Source organism: Sapajus apella, unplaced genomic scaffold (assembly GCF_009761245.1).
Source record: "Sapajus apella isolate SASKATOON/1434 unplaced genomic scaffold, GSC_monkey_1.0 scaffold104, whole genome shotgun sequence".
NCBI classification, from domain to species: domain Eukaryota; kingdom Metazoa; phylum Chordata; class Mammalia; order Primates; family Cebidae; genus Sapajus; species Sapajus apella.
This window is the reverse complement of record NW_022437044.1, coordinates 1,063,281-1,085,915: the sequence shown is the minus strand read 5'-3', so window position 1 is coordinate 1,085,915 and position 22,635 is coordinate 1,063,281. Positions and strand designations below refer to the sequence as shown.

Sequence of the window (22,635 nt, the reverse complement as noted above, 5' to 3'; positions counted from 1 at the left end):
AATTTGAAATTCTGTTAAATCCCTTACATTCATCTCCTGACTCAATCCCTGGCAAAGATTCTAAAATCAAATAAGATATCTGATTTTAAAATAAAATATTGTAAAATAAAATATTTTAAATAATCTAAAATAAAACAAAATGAAATATTTTAAAATAAAATAAATAAATCTACTTTAAAATCTATTTTGAAATTTATTTAAAATCTACTTTAAAACAAAATAAAATAAAATCCATGTTCCTTACCAATTAAGAGACCAGAAGCAAAAACTTAAAATTACAAATGATTACCTTTATAAAGTAATTTATACGTAGTTTGTTTACAGGTTCCAAATCTCATGTTTAAATAATAATACCACTTACTGTATAGTTTTACAGTTAACAGAGCATTTTCTCTTCATTACCTAATAGAATAAAACTATTTTGTGTGCAAAGTGGGTTTGAATCTTCATATACTTTCATGTATAACATATACATTAAAATTATATATGTAGAAAGAGACTGAAGACTTTTTAATCTGATTCAGCATTCTACCCCTTCTTGTTGACAGTATTTTTCTATGTGAATATGCTGAATTACTGTTTTGTCTTGATACCTTTTCCCTTAATAAGCTTTGTTATTTTATGTTCACTGAAAAGAATTAACTTAAGAATTGAAAAGTCTGAGCATGGTGGCTCACATCTGTAATCTTTTGAGGCCAGGAGTTCATGATCAGCCTGGGACACGTAGTTCAACCCCTTCTCTACAGTTTTCTTTTTTTAATTAGCTGATCATGGTGGCACACGCATGTGATCCTAGCTACTCAAGAGGCTGAGGTGAGAGGATCGCTTGAGCCCAGGCATTTCAACCTGAGGTGAGCTATGATTGCACCACTGCACTCCAGCTTGGGTGACAGAGTGAAACCCTGTCTCAAAAAAAAAAAAAAAAAAAAAAAAAAAAAACAGAAAGGAAGAAAAAATATTGAAGAAAGCTCTTCAAACATGTGTATAATTGATATCTAACAGTTTGCATACTGATCCCATAGAGGCCATATTTATCTTCACACCCTATCATAGCAAATTCTCAGTTCAATATTTGTTCTACAAATATTTACTGCTTATCAACTATGTACAAAAGGCTCTGTGCTATGCAGCATACAAAGCGAATATAAAGATCTTCAACCATAGTATCTTAAATCAAGTATACGACGATCTAAAAAGACAGAAATTAATGACCACTAATGTTACAACGAATGTCTGTGAGTGATAAGCACCACGTGATTTCCTGGCATACAGCAAATACTCAAATACATCCGATTAATGAATGCTGAATCCATGGGTGAAGTTAAATTAAGTACTATAAGACAAAAGTGTCACTTTTACCTGAAGTGATCAGTGAAATCAATATGGAGGAGGAAAAATGTGACTTGGGTCTTCAGGTAGATTTGGAAGAACAAAGACTGAAAGAAGATAACAATCCTTTAAGAAATTAAAACTGGCTCATTGAACTCCCCTGCAGCTCTGAGGGTTACTGTGGTTTTCTTCGTTGTCGGGGCCAGGCCTAGAAGCCAGCAACCATGTCGAAGGGACCTGCCTTTAGTATTGATCTTGGCACCACCTACTCTTGTGTGGGTGTTTTCCAGCATGGAAAAGTGGAAATAATTGCCAATGATCAAGGAAACCGAACCACTCCAAGCTATGTTGCCTTTACGGACACTGAACAATTGATAGGTGATGCCGCAAAGAATCAAGTTGCAATGAACCCCACCAACACAGTTTTTGATGCCAAACATCTGATTGGACGCAGATTTGCTGATGCTGTTGTCCAGTCTGATATGAAGCATTGGCCCTTTATGGTGGTGAATGATGCCGGCAGGCCCAAGGTCCAAGTAGAATACAACGGAGAGACAAAAAGCTTCTACCCAGAGGAGGTATCCTCTATGGTTCTGACAAAGATGAAGGAAATTGCAGACGCCTACCTTGGGAAGTCTGTTACCAATGCTGTGGTCACAGGGCCCGCTTACTTTTATGACTCTCAGCGTCAGGCTACCAAAGATGCTGGAACTATTGCTGGTCTCAATGTATTTAGAATTATTAATGAGCCAACTGCTGCTGCTGTTGCTTACCACTTAGACAAAAAGGTTGGAGCTGAAAGAAACATGCTCATCTTTGACCTGGGAGGTGGCACTTTTGATGTGTCAATCCTCACTATTGAGGATGGAATCTTTGAGGTCAAGTCTACAGCCAGAGACACCCACTTGGTTGGAGAAGATTTTGATAACCGAATGATCAACCATTTCATTGCTGTGTTCAAGCGCAAACATACGAAGGACATAAGTGAGAACAAGAGAGCTGCAAGACGCCTCCGTACTGCTTGTGAGCGTGCTAAGCGTACTCTCTCTTCAAGCACCCAGCCAGTATTGAGATCAATTCTCTCTATGAAGGAATCAATTTCTATACCTCCATTACCCGTGCCCGATTTGAAGAATTGAATGCTGATCTGTTCCGTGGAATCCTGGACCCTGTAGAGAAGGCCCTTCGAGAAGCCAAACTAGACAAGTCATAGATTCATGATATTGTCCTGGTTGGTGGTTCTACTCGCATCCCCAAGATTCAGAAGCTTCTCCAAGACTTTTTCAATGGAAAAGAACTGAATAAGAGCATCAACCCTGGTGAAGCTGTTGCTTATGGTGCAGCTGTCCAGGCCGCCATCCTGTCTGGAGACAAGTCTGAAAATGTTCAAGATTTGCTGCTCTTGGATGTCACCCCTCTTTCCCTTGGTATTGAAACTGCTGGAGGAGTCATGACCATCCTCATCAAGCGTAATACTACCATTCCTACCAAGCAGACACAGACCTTCACTACCTATTCCGACAACCAGCCTGGTGTGCTTATTCAGGTTTATGAAGGTGAGCGTGCCATGACCAAGGATAACAACCTGCTTGGCAAGTTTGAACTCACAGGCATACCTCCTGCACACCGAGGTGTTCCTCAGATTGAAGTCACTTTTGACATTGATGCCAACGGCATCCTCAATGTGTCTGCTGTGGACAAGAGTACAGGAAAAGAGAACAAGATTACTATCACTAATGACAAGGGCCGTTTGAGCAAGGAAGACATTGAACGTATGGTCCAGGAAGCTGAGAAGTACAAAGCTGAAGATGAGAAGCAGAGGGACAAAGTATCACCTAAGGGTTCACTTGAGTCCTGTGCATTCAACATGAAAGCAACTGTCGAAGATGAGGAGCTTCAATGCAAGATTAACGATGAGGACAAACAGAAGATTCTGGACAAGTGTAATGAAATTATCAACTGGCTTGATAAGAATCAGACTGCCGAGAAGGAAGAATTTGAACATCAGCAAAAAGAGCTGGAGAAAGTCTGCAACCCCATCATCACCAAGCTGTACCAGAGTGCAGGAGGCATGCCAGGAGGAATGCCTGGAGATTCCCTGGTGCTGGAGCTCCTCCCTCTGGTGGTGCTTCCTCAGGGCCCACCATTGAAGAGGTTGATTCAGCCAACCCAAGTATAGATGTAGCATTGTTCCACACATGCAAAACACTGAAGGACCTAAATTTGTAGCAAATTCTGTGGCAGTTTTAAAAAGTTCAGCTGCTATAGTAAGTTACCGGGCATTCTCAATACTTGAATATGGAACATATGCACAGGGGAAGGAAATAACATTGTGCTTTATAAACACTGTATTGTAAGTGGAAAACACAATGTCTTAAATAAAACTATTTAAAATTGGCAAAAAAAAAAAAAGAGATTAAAACTGACAAGATGCACAGAATGGACTGTTATAAGAGAGTCTGTAGGTAAGAAGACCAAATAGGAGGTTACTTCAGGATGGTGGAAATAAAAATCAAAAGGAAAGGACATGTGCAACAGAAAGCCTAAAGCCAACATTAATATGACTTAAAGCCTAACTTATCATGGAAACCAAGTATAGAATGGAACAAAGGAGAACTTAGAGCTTATGACTTTGTTTCCAGGAAAAACCATTTTCCAACTTTTGAACAACCAGTTCTGAATATAACAAGGTTAACAGAAAAACACTGAACAAGGTTTAAAGAAACTTGGATATTAGTCCCAAGTAGGCCATTAACTGTGTGACCATGAGCAAATTACTTCCCCTATCGAGATCCCAGTATACTTCTTTGTAAAACCAAGGTTGAATAAGTTGATGTCTGCAGCCCATCATAGCTCAGAAACCCTGTAGTTCTCTGATTCCTTAAGTGTTGACTACCTGCCTACAATACAGGTAGGTTACATTGAAATTCTTCCAAGAGGTCAGTGACGGTTGCAGGTTAGTTGCCACTCCTGAGACATACTCTTTTTCCTCTTATTCATAGTTATTGCATGCCTGTTAGAGGTATTCTGCTAAGGGGCATTCTCTTCTATGTTTCAGAAAAACTGTCTAAAAAATCCTTTAGACATTTTCCTTCACAGGATAAATCAGTAGTGCATTATTCTGTTTGCATGCTACAGAAAGATGATCTTGAAAAGCTGAGAAGCTCCAGTGTTTGTTTCAGCAGGTTTTTCTTCTACTAAAATTTATGCATCACTTTTACAATAATCTGTACTATGATGAAAAGAGTTGACATTGTCTATCTATATGTATATTTATATGAGTTTATATTATTTTCAATTATTCAATTTTTGTGCTTTAAAACACAGAAACTCAGGATTCTATCCTGTCTTCACAGCTCATATCCTAAGATCAATTTAACTCTCTCTTTCAAATGCTGCACTTTTAAAAACATATATGGTGCATTAGTCCATTTTGCATTGGTATAAAGGGATACCTGAGACTGGGTAATTTATAAAGAAAAGAGGTTTATTTGGCTCACATTTCTATAGGCTGTACCAGAAACATAGTGCCATCATCTGCTTCTGATGAGGCCTCCGGAAGCTTATAATCATGGTAGAAGGCAAAGGGGGAATAGGCATGCCACATGGCAAGAGGGGGAGCAAGAAGGGCAGAGGGGTCCCAGACTGTTTTCAACAACCAAATGTCATGTGAACTCATTACCATGGGGAGGGCACCATGCCATTGATGAGGGATCTGCACCCACAGCCCAAACACCTCCCACCAGGCCCCACCTCCAGTGTTGAGAATCACATTTTGACATGAGATTTTGTGGGGACAAACATTTGAACTATAGCATATGGTAGCCAGAAATAAATGTAATATTCTAAGTGGGGTCATTAGGAATATTACAGTCTCATTATAAGTCCTGTAGCTATTTAGATCTTTGCTATGACCATGCATTCAGGTAAAATCAAGGCTGTCATTTATCAAGAAAGTCTCTATTTAATTTTCATTTCTCCTCCATTCATTAGTTTTATCTTGAATTTTCTGATTGGATAATTCTTATAAACAGAGTGAATGGATTAGACTATTTGCCTGACAGTTCCACAGAGAAAAACATGCCACTCCAACTGACTGCTAATTACTTTCCCACTTCATCCTACTTAGGTAAAAGTGAATGAACATTAACAATATATACATTTTCATCTATTAATATGTTCTACCATTACCTAACCCCACAAGTGTCCATTGATTTTTATCATTTAAAATGCCAACCACGAAAAGGAAGACCCAGAACTAATGGCTATCTCCTTGTAGTGTCTAGTAAAATACAATGTACAACACAAAAGCACCTAATTATATGATGTGAAAAGGTTGTTATAATAAAAACTTAAAAGGGCTGTGAAACTTTCTGTCCCCAACCTCTGCTGTGAATAAATTATTATATTCCTTTCTAATGATAAAATAGGGTCAAATAACTTGCTAATCTTAACACCGGTCACTTCATTCTTTAGACATACAAGCTGAATTATGACTCCTTCCGCTCTGCTCACTTGACAATTTGTGTGTGCCTCTGGTATAGCATTCAGTTACATGCCTGTCTCCCTCACTAGGCCTCAATTATTGAAAAGAAACAAAACCTAACCACTAAACACTGCCTGGATAACAAGATCAGCGCAAACGTTATAAAACAGTATTAAAGCCTTTAGAAAACGTGTGTTTGTTTAAAAGTCTTTAGGGCAATAGTATTGATTTCAAATGTAACTAACAAGATAAAAGCTCATGTTTTTCAGGTCCTATATTAAGCCTTGAATGAAATGAAAAATGCTCTTTAATGGAAATTTAAAATTAATCTGCATTTCTTTATTATGCTTATTATTTCCCAAATATTGATGGATACTGTTAAAATCTTCATGAGCAGAGTTTGAATTTTTTATATTCTTTGATTGTAATACTTTGTATCTTGTTGCAGTTCCATCAATTTTAAATTACAGGAAATTTTCCACAAATGAAATGTCCCACCCTAAAGATGATTGTGTTCCTTTCACTACTCTATATTTAGTTTTTTACTGTCTCAAAAGTGTACCACGTTATCATTTTTTAATGCAAGTTTTTTGCCTTTATCTTTTGATCTCAATCAAATTAAAGAATAGTCTCCCCTTGGTGGAAATCAATATACTGACACTGTCTTCTATATTAGGTGTCAACTTCAACGTTTTAGCAAAATAGAATAAGTCCACCAATATGTCTCCAAATAAAATGTACAATATCCAGGTATTCAGGGAGTTTATTGAAGTATACATTTCTTAGCTAAATCCACGTCCAAGGCAATGATTAGCATTAAACAAATACCAATGAAGACTGTTAGCCATTTCACAACCTAATATTTCCCGTTAGCCATTCTGTTTGTTGCTAATGGGTTTTATTCTACCTTTTCAAAAGCTATCTGTATTATTCTTTTGTATAGTTACCCTTTTTATCTTACCAACTACTAGAGGTTACTCCCATAATTTTCTTCTGAAATAACACATAAGCATCTTCTTTATTCAAATATATGTTCCAATATATGCTCTCTTAAGTCTAAAACTTCAATAGGCATATATTTTCTTTCCCTAAAGCTTCATCAGTACTCATGTCTAAGGGTTTTAAAGAAAACCCTTACTCTTCACTTATCTCTTAATTCAAACAAATTTTTAAAAGAAAGGAAATATGAAAGAACAACAAAATAATAGAAGAAAGAAACGCTTTCCTCTTTCCTGTTGTGTGAATATGAATTATCACTAATGGAGATGATTGAATACTCCCTCGCATGGGTTGTGGGTTCTACCTTCCCGTCACATTACGCTTCTCCTCACGTCTCTAAAGTCACCCCTTGTTTACGATTCCTTAGCTTTACCTTCTTTCTCATCCACACTGTATAAACTGTAACAGTCTTCACGGTGAAATCAAGAGATTTCAGATTGCTTCCTCACCTCTCCAGGGCAACGTGGCCTTCCTTTATTTCCCTCTACACATTGTGGCAATACTATGAGATTCTTATTCTTTTACTCTGTTTATTTGTGAAGCTCTTGGTCCTATAGTGATCACATTTTGAAGAATGTCTTTGTATCTATGAATGCCTTCCCTTAAAAATCACATCAAGTGGCAATGAAAAACCACTCATTTATTTCTGAAGATGCATTCGTAGTATGAAACAATACATTTTTGCCGTGCTCACAAACAGCATGTCCTTATTCCCTCACATTCACCATTTACCCATTATAATTGCAGCAAACAAAAATGAAAAAACTAAGTAGCAACGCCATGAAAAATAAGCAGATAGGTCTTACATTCTTCATATACAAGTTACAGAGCATCTAGGAGATGGAGAAAAATGCTCAAAGGTGTTTAGTGTCTTGACTTTCTTCTAAAATCATCATTTTCTTTAAAGGCTTTTAATAGGAAAGAAATCATGCCCTATTTTAATAATCTTTAAGTGATAAAGCCAAAAAAATAAAACAAATTCCAGGAGCAATAGCAAAGAATACATTTTTAACTATAGGAAATAATTTTTTGTAATTTAGACAAGGCTATTAATCAAATAGCTTTAAATACTTTCTTTAAATATTATTGTGGTTCATCCATTTCATCTGCTCAACACAGTATGTACATAGAATGCAAACCTATGTACACATATGTATGTGTTCCAACCAGAGAAATTTCCACATTATTTTCAGAAGAAAATATAATTTTATGATTAACTTTCATCATTAAAATTTCCATTTTGTTCTCTTGCTTTAAGAAATTGATGAAAGAGTCTCCGCTGTCCCCGCCGAGACCAAGATGGCCGGAACTGTAATTCTGCCCCCAATCAGCCCCTACTTCAAGTACTCTGTCATGATCAACAAGGCCACACCCTACAACTACCCAGTGCCTGTCCGCGATGATGGGAACATGCCCGACATACCCAGCCACCCCCAGGACCCACAGGGGCCCACCCTGGAGTGGCTGAAGAACCTGTGAGCACCTCCACTGACCAAGGCGGGCCCTCTCTCGGCTCCCAATAAAAATGTGAAAACCAAAAAAAAAAAAAAAAAAAAAGAAATTGATGAAAGCAATCATGTATATTTACAAGTGAGTACAGACAGAAACCAGCTGTCTTTGTAGCAAACTTCTGAAAATCAGTTATAAAATACTTTTGACAACTGTTAAATAGTAATAATTATGAAACTTAGCTCACCATCTTGTCATATGACAGTAACAATAGGATCATGAACACGTTAAAAATATTTTAATGGTAACCATATAATATTTCAGTAAAAACTTTTACAGGATATGGATTGGTAAGAAGGATGGTCACAAGACAGAAAATTTTCTTTGCAATTTACCTGAAACACCAAAAACACCTAGAAAGTAACAATGAAGCATAAAGTCAATTTATTTTCCTCTAATTGCTATTTTTTAAAGAAAAACTTTACAAAAATCTCACTCCAAATAAAGCACCTAAATTTGCCACTGAAACCATAACTTATTTGATATACCTTAAATATAATTTAAACATATATTACTTGTGTAACTGGAAAATTTTTACTAAAGAAATATACTACTAAATAGGAGTAATTCTAAATAATATGAATTATTACCAAATAATTTTTCTCTAAAATCAGCTTTTCTTTTGATTGAAAATTGGTCAGTATTATAAACTAGATTCTGACATTATTTTCCTATACTGAAAGTAGACAAAGTGCTTTGAAGCACTGAGTTTCAAGCCTATGCTGCTTTACCAAAGGATTTTTGCTACTGATGAACTGCTCCTCTCAAAGATATTATTATGATATCTAGACTAAAAGTATTATCACATTTAAAAGTAAGCCCAACGGTTAAAAATAGAATATGGTACTGAAAAATCACTTGTTTAGCAACTGGCATATCTACAATATTTTAGAGCCACTGTCTTTTCAAAGTTCAGTAGCTTGGCGACATGTTAGAGTAATTAGCAGTTCTGTTTGCACCAGCTCTAGAAAAGGGAGAAATTGTCTAAGAAAACATGTAAGTGTATGTTTTCCTTTCACTTAAGAAAATTATTATAATACAGTAGGCGAATGCCATGGAATTAGGATTCTTCTGTCATTTCCAAACCAAATCCCCCAAGTTAATTGTGGAATTGTGTTTTAATTGTGGATCTCCTGGGAACATTTTTCAAAACAATCCTCCTTTTTAAAATTTTCTATTTTATTTAGTTTACTACCTTAAATTTGATTTGATTTCTTTCAATGGTTTAGGATAAACTTAATCATCTTTACATTTTAGCCAAAATTTTTAAGTTTATTTTTTGGCTATGTCCTTTTTCTGTCAGCTCAGTTTTGTGTGCATGTGTGTACAGTTTAATGATTTCTACTATTAAAATTAATGCCACTAAGAGGATCTCATTTTTTTTCTGAATTTATACCTTATAGTAAAACTAAAATCCTGGAGTCCAAGTTCCTCATTCATCTTTGTCCTGGTCCATAATAACTGTTCCCCTTCTGACTGACTTTTTATTTGAATATTTAGGTTTAAACAGTATCCAGCATTGTTTTAAACACTAACATTTGCTAAACATTCAATAAATACTTACTGAGTGAAAAGGGACAGTAATCCAAGGATTGTTGTGGTATAATCTCAGTATGTCTTTCTATAGGTATAATCATTTATGGGTATTAAAGAGACTTACTAATATAGATTAAATGTTTATTTATTCTTTAATAATTATTGCAATTGTAACTGTCAAGATAACAAATTGTAAGTCAATTTTCTTATTTCTGAATTTTAAATGATTGTGGAGGGCTCAAATGTATTATTTTTAAAGGTTGCAAGATAAATTCTTTCGCATCTGCCATATTTAATATCCAGAGGAGAAAAACAGATATATTTTATTCTATTTCCTCCTGTTCAACTGAAATTTTATTTCAAAATATTTTTAATTCTGTCAAATGATGTAAGTTTAACACAAACTGCATACCATGTTAAGATATTTTACAAAAGACAATTTATTAAGTTTATATCTTTAATAGTAGAAATATGTTTACACCTTTTGAATAAAAATTTATTATAAAGTGTTAATAGCATCAATTAAAGTCACTGTATATTGTCAACTTGCAAACAAGGCCCCTAAAAACTGTACTTAAATATGAAACTACCTTATTTTATGGAGAAATAAAGTGTCAAGAGAATGAATGATAATCTTCCTATGATTAGACACACTAAAACGCCACTGGATCTCTCAAAAGGTAGATCCTGTCATGAAACATCAAGATAACTGTTGGAGTTCTCTTTTTGACACATTTGTATAAAATAATGAAATAAAAACCATGCAACTCCATCTTTTATTTTTATCATATGTAAACTGAAAAATGTATCATGATTCAAATAACCATTATGTTCAGATACAAATCATATTTTAAAATCCTATGATATTGAGTAATATTCACAGTTTGCCTTTGGCAACCTTAAGCACTCCATTCAAAACAAAGATAAGCAGTAGGTCTACACACAAAATGGTAAAATTACATGCAACTATACAAGTTACATATTGTTTGCTGAAAAAAATGCTTTAAAAGCAGGTACGCGTTAAAGAGTTTTTCAAATTTTATCAGATTGCCAGATGCGGTAGAAAAAAAGACAAGCTGTTCTTTCACTTCTGAAAGTTTATTGCAGGTTTTATATGTGTTTCAAGTCAATAATGTTTGTATTAATGGTAAATTTTTTGAGGGTTCTTCAGAATAATAATCAAAGCACATAAGCATATACAATAATTCAAAATATGCTCAGCACCAAAAAATGCACATTCTTGATTATAACTCAAAAATTAATATTAAGGTATCATTAAAATATTATTTGATTTGTAACTTGCATTTTCCTTAATGCCACTAGGATAAAATTTTTCTTTTTTTTTAGATACATTGGTTATTTATCTGAGTTAAAAATTTTTGTCTGGAATTTTGTTTTATGAAAACATTTTAACTACCAAAGAGATAAAGATAGATCCAATCTCTTCTCAAGAAAGGATAGGGGATGGACTTAAATCGAAAAGGAATGTGCATTAGCTGAAGGCTTTTGGAAGAATCATATACAATTAGATAAATGTCTTGATAGAGTGAAAGCATGTATTGGGTTGATATAATAAAATGTAAAAGTATGTTTTTTCCTTAAATATTTATAGGCTTCTCAAACACTGAAAAATTCAATGACCTTATTTCCCTGGGGAAAAACAGAAGAAAAAGATGTCAATGAGAAATGTCCATTTTAATCTATGTGATTGAATATATGTGTATGTGTACACGTTACCCTCAAGTTCCATATATCACTCCCACAGTGTTTTATAGAAAAATGCCCAAGAGAATGAAAGTGTGGGGCATAAGGGGAAAATCCTTTGGAAAGAGATTATTCTGTAGGGTGGCAATGATGATGATATATAAACATCTGATTCTACATGACTGTCATACAAAGAATTATAGTGCCTAAAAGAAGAAAAAAAACATATAAACCTATAACATACTGTTCTGGATGCCATACAAATGAGGAATATTTAATTAGAGGGAAACAATCTTTGAGAAACCACAGATCTAAAATAAACAGAGTAGCCTAGGCAACCTAGGGAGGCCCTATCTCTACAAAAATAAAAATTATCCAGGCATGGTGACACATACATATGGTCCCAGCTCCTCAGGAAGCTGAGCTGGGGGGATAGCTGGAGTCCAGGAGGTCAAGGCTACAGTGAGCAGTGATCTGGTAGCATTCACCACTGTACTCCAGCCTGAGCGTCAGAGCAAGACTTTGTCTCAAAAAAATAAATAAATAAATAAAAAGTAAAAAATAAAACAAACAGAAGAATCAAATGTACTTGCTGGGCAGGGAGAAGGAATTCTGGTCAGCTAAAATCTGAACTTAATATTTTCTTAGCTTTCTCTTAGTCTTCTTTTTTTGTTTTTGTTTTTAACTGAGACAGGGTCTTACATTTTCACCAGACTGGAGTGTAGTGGCAGAATCATGGCTCACTGCAGTTTGACCAGCTAGGCTCAAGCGATTCTCTCACCTTAGCCTCCCAGGTAGCTGGGACTACAGACATGCACCACAGTACGCGGTTAACTTTAAAAATTGTTGGTATAGATTTGGTCTCACCATGTTGACCAGGCCAATTCCTGGCCTCAAGCAATCCTCCGGCCTCGGCCTCCCAAAGTGCTGGGATTACAGGCTTGAGCCACTGCACCTTGGTCTTCTATGTGACTATGCAAGCTTAAGTTTTCTTTCCCTGATCTAATGATATCAGAAAATCATGCACTCTATGATAATACAAAATGTCACAGATTATGGAAGGTGGCTATTTTTAATGTATAGTATCAAAGTGTAGTTCAGCTGGTCAGTAAGATTTCATATGAAACTAGTATTGCAATATATTTTCATCTAAAATTTTCATTTGACCTTATATTTTATTTTGAATTTGAAAATAGCATTTATATTTCTCACCAGAATCACTATAAATTAATTTTAATTGTGATAAAATTACCTGTAAGAAATTAAAGGCACTCTTTAATTAAATACACACATGCACACACAAAAACACACACACATATAAGACAAAATATAATGGTTCTATTTATCCCTTTCTCTGATGGCACACTCTTGACCAATATATAACATGTTAGTAGACTAACATGTCATATTCCACTGGCTATGCAGCCTGGCTCTGTGACAGCAGGTCATCATTTTCAAATCTGATCTGAAAGTTTTTTAAACTTCAATGATATTCTGCAGGCCTAGCTTCTTATGCAAGGAGCTCAAGGTTCCCCCCAAATTCAGTTATTAGCATATGTCAGATACAGCCCAGTGAAAACTGGCCTTCAATAGAAAGTGCATCAGATTTCAGTCTTAAAGAGCATGTTCATAGCATCCTTTCACCAGTCACTTGCAAAACTGAGATTAGAATTTTTTTTTCTTTTACCAATTAAGAATAACCAAAGATAAGCTGGGAGAAAGAAATAGCTTCTAAGAGGAGTTTTTCCACTACCTAATCTTGCCACCTTGCCCCTGGGTATTGCTGCTGGCCAAGATTCTCATGCTGAGTTTGCTCCCCAGCAATTGTAGATGGCCTAATGATAAAAGGGAAGAAAGAAGAGATTATCAGCAGGGCTTGCAGGGACTTGCCACCACTCCACAATTGCTGCGCAGCTCTGGGATATGTATGTGTGTGCAGGGTGGGGGTGGGGGAACTGGAAGAGCATAATGTGGAAAATACATTTATATTTCTGGTAAATCTACTCTGAATTATACTTAAAACTAAATAAGAACAGGCCCATTTAAGCAAAGGTTTCTCCTTTGCTCATTTGTGATTGGAAGGAACACGTACCTACACTCAGAGAACTCTAGATAGAATACAGATCTAAAGTGATTTTTTTTTCTATCTCTTACCACTCGGCTGAAAGACAGAATTATTTCTAATGAGATAATATATATATAGAAATACTGGCATGGGTATGCAGCAAATACTAAATAATGGACTACTCTTGAGTTTGCTCAAATTATAATCTTTAGCAAAATCCTACAGGAAAATACAATAAGTTGAAGGGAGAGAGGACATGAAAGAGAGGATGATGAAAGATAAAACAGGGTAGGTGAGGAGGAGAGCAACCCAGAAACGTAGTGTTCCCACTACCTGCCCACACTCACACACATTCCTTGTCTGCCCAGCAAACTTCTAGTTGTCCTTAAAAACTCAGCTCAAGCACTGCCTTCTTTCTCCCTGCAAGACTGACCTAAGCCCTTAATTGAAGAATGAATGGGAGAAGATAATTATAAATACTTTTGCCTGATGGGTATGCTGAATAAAACATGGAAATACACAAACAAGATGTCTAGTAATAACCTTTCATCAGTTCACTCCATTTGATCAAGCAAGCATATGTATAACAAGTGGATTTTATGTTTTGATTTTCAGGTTAAAAAGAATGAGTTGAAAAGCATATAGGTAATACTAAAACATTACCTTATTAAGGCTGCATGTTTGAAAAAGCCCAGAAAAATGCTTATTACTCTGTTCTAACTTATTAAAATACATGAAGAATGTCACATAACAGAATTTCACTCAAAGAATAAAAAACATTACCTTTGTAATATGACCCTAAAAGTTACACTAGCTTATGTAAGAAATACATTTATCTCTGTGTTTCTTATGTTTCCTTGTAGAGGGCTTAGGTTGCTTCACACCTGAAAAACATTGTGTGCCCAACCAGTTTCAAGCTCTATAATGCAGAAAACATGTCTTTTGTCTAGTCCCTAAAACTAAAACACAGAACTGTCACACTATTTGTAATTCTATGTATTATACATAATAAAAATAAATGCATGAGTTTGATAAATAGAGGTTTATTTATTAAAAACAAAAAAGTGAATATAACTTAAAAAGGCACAGAGGAAATCCACTCAGAAGACCCTTTCAGCTAAGCTTACATAGTTCATTAGATCTCGGTTATATTTTTAACAATGATTTTGGTTTTTTGACTTTTTAGTAATGACCATTCTTGCAGGAGTAAGCAACTTGGATGGAACTGGAGGCCCTTATTCTAATTGAAGTAGCTCAGGAATGGAAAATTCAACAGTATATTCTCAGTTACAAGTGGCAGCTAAGCTATAGGTATACAAAGATATGCAGAGTAATACAATGGACTATGGAGACTCAGAAGAGGGAGAGGAGGAGCGAAAGGAATAAAAAAATACATACTAGGTACAGTGTATGCTATTCTGGTGACAGGTGCACTAAAATCTCAGACTTCACCACTATACATTTCATCCAAGCAACCAAAAACCTCTTTTTGTACCCCAAAGCTAATGGAATTAACAAAATTTAAGAAGCGAAAGTAAAAAGACAACTTGAAAAACTATTTTCCACTCATGTATCTGCTAAGATCTAGCATATATTTTTTTTATTTTTTAAGATAAATTACAGAACAACATAAAAAAATGAAAATAAAAGTGATTTTGTAATTCCAAGCTCATGGATAGGAAGAATCAATATTGTTTAAATGACTATATTGCCCAAAGCAATTTACAGATCCAATGCTATTCCTATCAAACTATCAAGGATATTTTTCATAGAATTAGAAACAACCATTCTAAAATTCACATGGAACCCAAAGTGACCCTGCATAGCCCAAGCAATCTTGAACAAAAAGAACAAAGCTGGAGGCATCACATTACCCAACTTAAAACTATGCTACAAGGCTACAGTAATGCAAACAACATTGTACTGGCTCAAAAACAGACACATAGACCAATAGAACAGAATAGAGATTCAGAAATAAGACCACACCTCTACAATCATCTGATCTACAACAAGCCTGGCAGAAATAAACAATGGGAAAGGACCCCCTATTCAACAAATGATGCTGAGATAACTGGCTAGCCATATGCAGAACATTGAAACTGGACTCCTTTCTTTCACCATATACAGAAATCAGCTGAAGATGAATTAAACATTTAAATGGAAAACCTAAAATTATAAAAATTCTTGAAGACAACTTAGGAAATACTATTTTAGACATAGGCTCTGGCAAATATTTCATTTTGAAGACACAGAAAGCAATTGCCACAAAAGCAAATATTGATAAGTGGGACCTAATATTAAACTAAAGAGCTTTTGCAAGGCAAAACAATCAACAGAGTAAAAAGACAACCTACAAAATGGGAAAAAAATTTTGCAAACTATGCATCTAATGAAGGTCTAATATTTAGAATCTATAAGGAAGTTAAACAATTAAATAAGGAAAAAACAACCCCATTAAAAAATGGACAAAGGACATGAACAGACCCTTTTCAAAAGACCTTTACATGTAACCAACAGGCATATGAAAAAATGCTTAACATCACTAATCATTAGAAAAGTGCAAATCAAAACCACAATGAGACACCACATCCCACCAGTCAGAAAAGCTACTACAGTATTTAAAAGTCAAAAAATAGGCTGGGTGTGGTGGACCACACCTGCAATCCCAGCTACTTTAGAGGCTGAGGTAGGAGGCTTGATTGAGCCCATGATGCCTGTCATCCCAGCTACTTTAGGGGCTGAGGTGCAAGAATCACTAGAACCCAGGAGGTGGAGGCAGCAGTGAGGTGAAATTGCACCACTACACTCCATCCTGGGTGACAAAGTAAGATCCTGTCTCAAAAATAAGTGAATAAATAAATAAGCCAAAAAAGTAACACATGCTGCCAAGGTTTCAGAGAACAGGGAATGCTTATACACTATTAGTCAGAATGCAATTAGTTCAGCCCCTGTGAAAAGCAGCTTGGAGATTTCTCAAAGTGCAAAAAACAGCACTCCTCAGGCTGGAGAGCAGGGGCGTGGATCTTACCTCACTGCAACCTCCTCCTTCCGGGTTCGAGCAATTCTCCTGCCTCAGTCTCCTGAGTAGCTGGGACTACAGGCATGCGCCGCCAGGTACGGCTAATTTTTGTATTTTTAGTAAAGATGGAGTTTCACCACGTTGGTCAGGCTGGTCTCAAACTCTTGACCTTAAGTGATCGGCCCACCTCTCCCTCCCAAAGTGCTGAGATTACAGGTGTGAACCACCACGTCCGGCCTAACCTAACTGTAGTTAAAATAAATCTAATATGTCAATTAAAAAATAAAAATGATTGTGAGACATTAGATGCATTAGAACCATGATGAGAAGAATCACAGAGAAATTTTAAAAATGATTACCGTAAAACGCAGCTTCCCATTCAAATTGACCATCTTAATCAGAATGAGACCAATTTGAGGTGTAAGAGTATTTAACCAGGTATCTTGGAAAACTCAACTCTTCTTGTCCATTTTAAGAATTAAAAGGAACCAAAATTAATAACTGACTAGACTTGAGCTCTGCTTATGATATAGGAGGGGTGCAGAGAAGTGCTAGGAGGAGAAGGGCGAGGTCCCTGGCGAGGGCTCCACCCCCGGGCCTGTGCCCAAGGACCTAGGTGAGGACAGGCACTCCTGTTTTCGCAGCCAAATGTTGCATTTTCCAAGACAACCCTGGCCTGCCACGCCCCCATCCTGTGACTATAAAAACACTGAGACCCTAGCGGGCAGAGACACAAGCCACTGAATGTATAGAGGAACACACAGGTGGAAGAGCACACCAACAGAAGACACCAGCAGGCCATCGACCAACAAAAAGATGGTAAGTTTGGCCTGGGCAGTCGGTGGAGAGCCCGGCAGTTGCGTGGCCTGACTCCAGGGGAAATTCATCTTCCCACTCCAACCCTCTTTTGGCCTCCCAATCCACCTCACAGAATGCTACCACTCAATAAAAAACCTTGCACTCATTCTCCAAGCCCACCTGTGATCCAGTTCTTCTGGTACACCGAGGAAACAATCCTGGGATACAGAAAGCCCTCTGTTCTTGCGATAAGGCAGGCTATCCGATTGAGCTGATTAACATAAGCTGCCTATAGATGGCAAAACTAAAAGAGCATACTGGAGTATGCCCTTTGGGGCTTCGGGAGCTGTAAACATTCACCCCTTTATGCTGCCCAGGGGTCTGAGCCCATGCTCCCCACAACCTGCCAGTCTATCTGCTCCCCCTAGGGCTTATGAGCAAAGGGCACCAAAGAAGCAAGCCACACCCCCATCAGAAGCAAGCCACACCCCCATCAGAAGCAAACCACACCCCCATCGCACGCCCTTCGAGGGAAACAAAGGCACTTTTCCTTTTTCACTTATAAAGACAAAAACATTAAAGAGGGGAATACTTTTTAAAACAAAGTGCAAATGCTCAGGTTCACAGAAGTTAACATAAGTTATGTCCACTTTATCAAGGAAATGTTCCTTTTGTTCCAGTTTGAAGAAAATGGCTTTATTAGATTCCAAAAGAAAAAAGAAAATATTAACTTTACCTCAAAAATCCAAAATGCACCAAATTCCTCTCAACAAATTTAGCAAATATGAATTTTGCGCTTGATGTTTATGTCTAACTGAATGATTCTCTAACAAAATGCATCAGTAATAGTACAGAAATGGCATAAAACTGAAAAAAGTTTTTTCATCCCATATGACTATACATGGTTCAGTTCCAAGGTATCTTGAAAACAAAGGGCAACCTGTTTTATAAACGACAGTTTTCGAAATAATATTTTACGTACTACAAAATTATTGGAATGTTTAAGTCTAATCAGAGCTTTAAAGGAGAGTTCAAACAGAAGTTGCATCCATCTCCACATCAGAATTACCGCTGGTGATACCATGCACAATTATGGCTTCAGGTTTTTTCCTTAGCCCCCAATGAATTCACTTCTGTTACTCAAGGTCAAAAATCTACACATCGTGATTCAATATGACAAAGTGTAGATCTATCGTCCTAAATAAAGAGAAATAAAACATCACATCACTCATAAACCTAACAGAAAAACAGTCGATTTTTGCAACAGTCCAAGATGATAAGGGCTTGTGTAGGAGGTTCTCTGATTCTGTCTGTACACGAGCTAGCCTGCATCTAAGAAAAAGATGGATAGTGGAATGCTGACTTGTAAACAATGCTGCCATGGTGGATAAGCCATGAGCTGGATTCTCTAGAAAGAGATCTGCATTCATTATAATGGGTGGTCTTATGAGTGCATCTGGCTAATGTGCCTTCCTAAATATATCTTTAACAACGACTTGCATATTTATAAAAACAAGCTGTCAACAGGCTTAAGTGTCAATACTTAACAACTGGAAGCAAATCTTAAGAGGGAAAATAAGATCTGCAACAGAAAGTTTATAAATTATAAGGAACTTTTCCTCTTAGCATAAACTGAGTATAGAAAGAAAAAAGCATGAAGTACCAGCGTCCCGAAATGTTTGATACTGCTTAATGGAATAAAAACTGTCTGTATTTGAATCCAAAATGTTGATATCTCAGCTGCAACAGCAACATTTATGTTTCTTTGAAATGGAATGGTGAGTCTTTAATTATTAAACCAATTGTATTTAGCAGATGGTCAAAGAAATGTACGTTTTGAAAGTTGCCCAGAGGGTTATATAAACGAACAAGCTAAAACAGCTGGCAGCTGGTGCATGAAATCAATAATGAGAAAATGAGCTCTACTGTATCTTTGTTTTCATTGTCTGGCTGAAGACAGTGAAGACAAGAGAAAGAATGAGAGAGAATCAACTTGTAAACTTTGCAAATGGGCTGAATGGCTTATGTGTATCTAATTAGAGATAAACCTCCTAGAGTGAGACTGTAACTATAGGAATGGTGTGTGTGTGTGCGCTTGTGCATGTGTGTGCAAGTACACCCGTGTGCTGAGGGCAGAAGAATACAGAGACCAAATCCTCCTTGCCAACTATTTTAACTATTCTGTTGTGGGCAATTCATTGCTTATTTTATGGCATGGGAAAATCCAAATTGCACTTAATCGGAGCAAAATACTTTGAGAGACAGAATAAGCAATGCTAACGAAATAATGATGATTTGAATATTGATGGATTTTTCCTGGCTTATATTGTTTTAAACAATTTCAATAGTTAGAATTTCATGAATAAAAAAATTCTCTCTGGGCATCACAGAAGTCTTTTAAGACTGACTAGTAACTACTTCTACAAGAAGCATCACTATCCAAAATATTCTATTAATTTTTTTCATAATGACAGCTCTTTATTATGTATGGCCAACTGCAAATACAACTGTGTGTTTAACATTACAAAACAGTTCTCCAGGAAAACATTATGTCTGGAGAGCACTTACCCTTGAAAGAATAAAATTAAAATATAAAATAAAATAAATAAAAGTATGCTCACTTCCCTAACCTTATATTATAATCAAAAACTACTGTAATAATTCATAAAGGCATAGGGAGTATACTCAACTCTGAAATGAAATAGTCTACACTCCCAGTGATTATATGTGGTCACATTTCTTCCATAAGGTTTCAGTGCATATAATCGCCACAAAAAAGTATACGGGACCCATATTTTAATCCATCTTTAACAGAAAAATATGTAATTTTCATGGGGAAAAGGAAGAAACACTATTAAAACTTTATGAACTTATATTTAAGACATATAGCTAGAAAATAAGAAACAGATTTGTAGTATAGAGATAGCATGCATATACTATTTCAGCTCAAGTCAGCTGTTTTGTTTTTTAGGGGTTTTAAGAAGAAAATGGTAAATACTGCTCCAACGCATGCTATTTTAGTTTATAGGATTTTGTCTTCAGAAAAAAATGATACTCTCAGTTCTAACTTACATCATTTTTTTAATGAAATGAAATGGAAAGATCTCTATAAAATCCGAAGTTCTAAGTTTGTCCTGAGATAATAAAGTGATACTTGCTGTGGGTATCAGTAGTGCAATGCAATTAACATTAAATTATTTGTTTTTTGCTAAAAAATGTTTCCTACAGCAAAGAAAACTCTGACCTTCAGCCTGCAGAGACAGAGAAATGATAACAGGATGCATTTATGCCCTGACTAGCGGTTGGACAAGTTATCGTGCACTATATGCTAGTACTAAGGTAAGCATGTTTTTACCATCATGGCAATTTTGGCATATATTAGACTAAAAGAAAGAGGAATGTCTTCTCTGATGTTACTAGTACTTGAGTTTCCAAGTCATCATAATCTGGCCTACATTAAAAAAATGTAAACAAGGTTTTTTTCAGCAGCCCAATTTACCTTCTGTTAGTCAAACAAATTCTACGTAAATAAAGCACAATCATCATTTTAAATTATTTTTCTGTTGTCAGCAGTACTTGCTTTTAATCATGCAATATAAAAACTGTAGATGGGTAGCAATGAGCATTCTTTTTCACTGTTCATTTATTTAGGGATCTTGAAATAGCATCTAAATGTTGCAAAACTATAAACTGAAATGCCCTAGAATAATAAACATAAGGCTGTCTCATTTCATAAGAGAAACGTCTGCATTCGTGAGGAAACAGAAGCCGTGCATAAATCCAGCCTTGCCTTGTCAGGCAGTCTGTGTGACTTGAGGCTGCGTGGTCCATTATATTTTCCAAAAAATTTGATAAATTTATTGAATAATACTAAATAAAACGTGAATAATACTGAATTGCTTTCGTCTCTGGAAAGGGACGTTTTGATTCGCAATATGTTTCATTTCTTCTTTCTGTACTTCACTTATCTTTTCTTTTGTTTTTTCCTTCTTTACTTTATTCCTTCCTTATAGTTTTCTCCCTCTTTCCTTCCATCTTTTCTTTACAATCTTATCTTCCTTTACTCTTCCTTCCATTTTTTTTTTCTGCAAAGAATTTAAAAACAGAATTTAATTCATGTCAGGAAATCTATTGATGAATGAAGAGGTCTTGCATTCTTACTTTTAATAATTTAATGTGTGAAATATTAAACTCATGGAGGTATTATAATGAGATTTATTGGCCATGAAAAAGAAGGTGTGACAAAACCTAAATACTTCCCATTTTCTGAGTCCATAAGGATAAAGTAACCACAGCTGACATATCAACTTCATCTGGATAAGGACATTGATTCCTAGCAACCCTGGTCAGTTAATTAAAGATAAATTTAGCCTCTGAATTACCACTTTTTGTGAAAAAAAGGAGAAATCTTAAAGGAAAATAGGAAATAACTTGAAAGGCTTAATGATTTTAAGATGAAAGAAAAAGTAATATAATTTTAATACTGCTTATTCAAGTAAGACTATGAAATTCCTAATCATAACTACTTTAGAGTTTCCAAAGCAGGTTATCGGTAACATGAAATCCTGAATAAAAGAAAGCACAAGTATTTACAATTAATAGTCATTGAAGGTGGTCGAACATTAATGGTGTAGAAAGATAAGCCTATAAAAAGAAATTAACCAGAGAGAAAGTTGTGAATTGTGTGACGGGTCCCTGGGAGCAATGAGGCAAAGGGAAAGAAGGCTGTCAGAAAGCCCTGAAGATCATGCAGAAGTATTCAAATGTATCACCACAAGTACTTAAGAACAGAAAAATATATAATGAAAGTGGTGTTTAGGCAAAAGTGTCTGTCTGCAAGATTTGAAAGAAAAAGTGACTGTGAACGAGGTTCCAAATATGAAGTGAAGAAAGCCTAAGTCAGCATGAAAAGTAAAAATATAAAACTAAAAGGTATGATTTCTCTAAAACACATTGCAGAATAAATGTTGTTAGTTCTTGTTGATATATTGGCTAAGAGCAGAAACAAGAAAGTAACCATAAGACTTCAAGCCTAGAGACATGGAAAAAATAATAATACAGAGGAAATGAACAAGAGGACTGAAAACAACATCAATTTTCAGCATAATGTGTTTTTCAATGTATGTATGCACTTCCAAGTACCTTTTAATGGAGTCTCTATCATTAATACCTTGCTGTTTGCTGCTTCTT

At 35.8% G+C, this 22,635-nt stretch overlaps 1 protein-coding gene and 1 pseudogene across 5 annotated transcripts in view; one reads left to right on the top strand and one right to left on the bottom strand.

Moving 5' to 3' along the window:
* DACH2 (dachshund family transcription factor 2) overlaps positions 1–22,635 on the bottom strand; it is a 660,631-nt gene that overhangs the window by 455,514 nt on the left and 182,482 nt on the right. The gene's annotated exons all lie outside the window — the stretch shown is intronic.
* On the top strand, positions 1,478–3,528 carry LOC116536849 (annotated as a pseudogene). Its single transcript, XR_004262825.1, has one exon. The product of XR_004262825.1 is annotated as a heat shock cognate 71 kDa protein pseudogene (transcript).